Source organism: Charadrius vociferus, unplaced genomic scaffold, assembly GCF_000708025.1.
Source record: "Charadrius vociferus isolate BGI_N301 unplaced genomic scaffold, ASM70802v2 scaffold185, whole genome shotgun sequence".
Lineage (NCBI taxonomy): Eukaryota > Metazoa > Chordata > Aves > Charadriiformes > Charadriidae > Charadrius > Charadrius vociferus.
Window position 1 is genome coordinate 3,261,088 of NW_009648955.1, and position 5,253 is coordinate 3,266,340.

Below are 5,253 nucleotides of genomic sequence, written 5' to 3' on the forward strand. Positions count from 1 at the left end.
GTCTTAGAGATACAGGGGGAACTGAAAAACAACCACTCTGCTTCCATGACTATCTTTGTAGCCAGCAAAGCAATAAATCTGAAGGAACAGTTAATTGAATGGTACATTGTGAGAGGAGAGGTGACACTTCTAGGGACTGTATTACCAGAGGAGTCAGATGAGGACATTCCAATGATTATCTAATTTCTTCATCTCTTCTGTCAATAGCTGTTGGGCGACTTCATTTCATTTGGCTGCCTCTCACTTCTCTTTAGAGGCAAGAGGGCAAATCCTGCCAGGGCCACACTGCAGCACCGTGCGCTCCAACTGCAGCAAACACTGTGACATTATGCTGCATTATGCTGAGCGAGCCAGACACTTCTGCTGAGCCCTGGCATTAATGATGCATCAGTGTTTCACAGACTCCCATGCTATTAAAAGAAGTTACAAGATCGGTGTTCAGCACTGCTGCCTCTGTTTCTTATCTGCATGGAATTTAAAGTGCCCGGAAACTCAAGAGCAAATGATATTCCTATTTTTTAAGAGATCCCTGTAACTGGTGGCTGATCCCATTACACACTCTCAGTCCCTTAATGTGTTGCTTTCCCATGTGGATACATTATCCTTTACCATTTGCCAGCCTGGGCCTGGGAGCGGAGCGCACTGGGGGAGGGAAATGAGGACGCCCAACCTGCCGTGTGGAGTCACACTGTGCCACATGGACATGCGGGGGCCTCCAGTAGGTGTGCGTGTGCCACACACACTAACACAAACGTATTGCTTATTCCACAGCGGATACCACCAACCGCCCGGATGTGCTCATGTGACCACAAAGTTTATAACAGCATCAGAGCTGGAATAAATCTGGGAAAGTTGGAGGTTTTCTGTCTCGTTTCCAGAGCAGACTGTAGTGCTGTGCCCCTTCGAGTGAGGCCATTCACCTTCAACCCTAGGTGATGGTGGTCCCCAAGTCACTGGGAACCAGGTTCCCAATAACACAAAGAGGGTGAAAAGACATGTGCTTTCCTGGAAATGCATCCCTCCTTTTCACAAAGTTTTCCTTCCAGCGTTCCTGCAACCCTTCGCATCCAGTTGAATAGAGGACGGGGAAGAATAACTTTCTCATCTAATGAAAGAATGACATTTAATATTATTACAGCCTAGTCAAAATCCAGAGAGATGGAAGAAGTGGGATGGATGCCTCCATTTAATCTTTAGGTCTCCAAACACACCTCTCTGTAGGAATCAACGAGCACTTGGGCTTAAGTGGAATTACACTGTTTGAATATGAGCTGCATTTTTGTATATAAATAGGATGGAAAAAATGCACAACAGCAATAGGACAAGCATGGTCTTTATTAGCCAAGCAATAGTTTTATAGCCACTGGTAATGTGAATAGCCTGATCTGCTGAATATGGTCTATTCCTTTTTTTTTTTTTTTCTTTTTTTTTTTTTAAGAAGACTACTTAACTTGTATTTATTTTATTTCTTAGGATGCAGTTTGGATCTCATATTATCCACAGACAAAAAAATTAATTTTGTGGAAATCTTGAACCAAGCCCACATTCAGGTACAATAATGACATCGAAAATACTATATAGATAAAAAATAATGGTGAGGATAGAAGAATCCCTGCTGTTCTTTGTCTTTACAAACTGATGCTTTACTTCCAATTATAGCAGAAAAAAATGCCCTATATATCATACCACAAATAAAAAGAAATGCTTGATGCCTCATAAGACACTACTGCAAAGTTTCCAGTAAAGTAATTATAATTGCACACAGATTAACATCTACCTAGGTTGTGCACATAAATTTCATATGCAAAATCTGCATTTACTGGCAAAAAATGACCCATTTATGAGCTAGTAGAACAAACACGTAAATAAATGACATATGCATGTACAGTCAATATCTGTATGCAAATACCTGGCATACACTTACTTTCCAAAACCCGGTCTTAAAGAGTTGCCAAAATTGGAAGCATCAAGATGAAGCTAGGCTATAAAATACTCAAGATCAAATTTTGTCTGTCAATCAGTTTCCTCAGTCCAGTCTCAGTAAGCAGAGGAGCAGTTCCACATGTTTGACCTTGCCTTTCTCACTAAAACAATGTCCTAACAAGATCAAGTCAACCTTCTCCCTATATAAACTCATGCAATAGTTTTCATAAAATGTCCCTGTCTTACTGATAAATGAGAGCTATCACTCACTGCCTTCGGAGAGGCTAGTATGAAGCTGTATCTGGTCCTCCGTCCAGATATTCCCATGTCCAAGTGTGATTAGCACTGTCTTGTCAAATTTAGCTCTAAGCCATTTGTGAACACCTTCTTTGTTTATAGTAGCACGCTCAAATCTGCACAGACCTCTGTGTTTGCTCTTCTGTGTATCCTATTAACAGTACATTACATTTCAAGATGTCATACTGCAGAAAGCCACAAAAGCACTTTTAATCAATTTAAACCAAACCAAGTGAATTACTTCAATTCTGGATAAATACTGCTTGGTATACATTCTAAAAAACAAAATTGAGGTTTTCAGTTCTACTGCTGTAAATCCAGACTGACCGTACAAGAATTATTTGCACCGCATTTGAAATTGTTCAATTGCAATTATACAAAAATCCCTATAAAAATCAAACTGTGGCTAAACAGAATTGAACCCTGGAAGTTGCCAGCTATGACCTGCTTGGAAAATGATATAAGGAAATTTAAAAAAATCTATGATCCTGAGAGAAATTTTCAAGAAGCTGAGAACTGATGGAACACCTAGATTTTTTATTATTGCGTAAGAAAGTAAATAAAACAATCATATTTCAGTTTTCATTGCACTATAATATTTACAGCACAGCATACTAGATCCTAAGTCCCAGCCTTCCTTTACCAAAGGCAGTCTAGTTTTGCTAGTTTTGTACATACAGCCAAGAACAACCTTCAGCTCAGGAGTTATACTTCTTTGAAAAAGTCGAAATACAAAAAAGCAGGAACTAAGGCACAGAAAGGAGATACTGTTTTAATGAGATGAGTCAAGAATGCATGAGGGGGCTGCCTCTATCAGACTTCACGTTGAATTCAGAACTATGCTTTCTGCTACTATACACAGAAAAACCCCAAACATTTGTAAGCGTGTTCCATCACCCCCATTTGACCAACTGTTTGCTCAGGGGCTGTATGTAGCTCCCGCCTACGGAGGTATTAGCACAATTAAACCATGGCTCGGCTACTAACTTACCAATGTACTATTACTCTTGCTCTGTGCACAAACTGAAGAAAAGAGAGCCATGACAAAGAATCTTCTAGCCTTAATTTAACGATTTCTAGCCTATATTTTAAGGTCAGTGGGAAGAAGGTGAAATGGGGGGGGGGGGGGGGGGGGGTTGGGTTTTTTTTATGGTGTCAATGATAAGTTATTATCGCAGAGACAGACATTTGTATTTCTCTCAATAAACAGGACTGCATTACTAAACTATAAAGCTAAGAAGAGTCATATAGTGTGAAAATATGCAGAGGAACAACAGCTGTTAGTCATTATTTTCTCCTTATCCTTTCAACACCTCTGTTTCAGTTTGCTCTCTAATGGGTAAATCACACTTTCTCCCTAGGACATTTTCTCATTTCAGGCAGGTACTAAAAAGAATCCTGAGACAATTAAGAGTCATTGGCTGAAGACACCTCTTCTTTTCTCGCCTTTACTGCAGATGTTGAAACTAATTTTTACGCTTTATCAAGCAGATAAAGCTGACGTTGTGTTCTCTTAGTCCTTTGTCACTATTAATGTGAGGATGTTTCCGCTTTTCTTCTTGAGACAATGAACCTCGCCTCTTTTCTTTTTTTTTACTTACACAGCCTGTGTTATATTTCTCAAAAGAGAAATACCAACTACAAAAATTATTGCTCTCACTTCATTTAGGCAAAAGAAGAATCTACCATCAGACAGCTTTTAAACATCTGGTTTATGCTTTACCTCATCTGACAAGGTTTCACATGAGCCATTTGGAAGCAGAGAAAAAATAGATACAATTTTGCTTATGATCAAACTCCGCTTATTGCACTAGCTACTTTTCCCTAGTCTCCATTTCTTAGCTGTAAAATGAATATTTAGTAGGAGTTTGAGCCTTTTGTTCACTCTGATTTTAATTAATCTGACTCTAGGCCACAGTGAAAATGAGGCGGGAAAAAATGCAAACAGCTACAAACATCACAGTGCAGCAAAATTACGCTGGAAATCTTCTTCTAAATATTTGGCTTAACCATAATGTACTACTAAATTGGAATTTTCACTGTGAAATACATTTTCCTTTAATATCTCCTAAAGTCAGATTAATTATCAATTTTTCCAAGTAGTCAAATGGCAGAAACCTCTGAAATGACAGAATACATCCACTGGTGAAGTTGGACTGTATCACAGCACGCACAAGCTTAAACGCGTGTACTCTTCCATCTATTTCTCTTTCAAAAAAAGAGGCTGCTTTTCTTCAGAAAAGCAATTCAGTCTACATGTGGTTGGGACTTAAAGATCTAAAAACCCGCTATTAATTTAATGCTATTAATCTGATTGCATTTCGCACGCAGCTTCTAATACGTAAGTTTTTTACAACTGGTACTGCCAATACTATTCAGTGAAACGGATTGTGCTGAGGATATTGTGGAGAAGGTACAAGTGACCTTCTATCTGAAGCTATTCTTGGCCAGTGCTGAGGTAGACACGCTCCTTATGGCTACACTCAAAAAGGCAAAATATTCTTCCAAAGAGTACAGTGCCTCGGTCTTTGTGGTGCCTCAGTAATACGAGTCTTTAATGGGCCAATAAATTACCTGGGTTCGAAGCCCTCCTTCAGCATCTGGGGCAGCTTCATCCCACCAACCCTCCCACCTTCCCCAGGACTAATATTATTACTGTTTACTAGCTCTTATATACGAGCATTCTATTGTTTCTGTCCCACTCACATGCATCAGTGATTGCAATATTGGAAAGAAAAGGGAAAAAAAGAAAAGAAAAAATGGAAATAAAAATGAGCTCCCTTGGTACCGGGGAACGTGGAAATGGTACGAGTTTGGCGTAAAACCTTGTGCGTGTAGCAACAGCATCTGATGCTGGCAGCGGAATGAAATATCGGGACCACACGAAAAAGAATAAAAGGTGGCACGTTTCCTCGGGAAAAAAACCCTATATATATATATATAAATATTTACATATATATATATAAGCGCCACTATGCTAACTAAGAAAGCTTTGTTATCTTAGGGGGAACACGTCAGGGAAGGCGGGGAGGG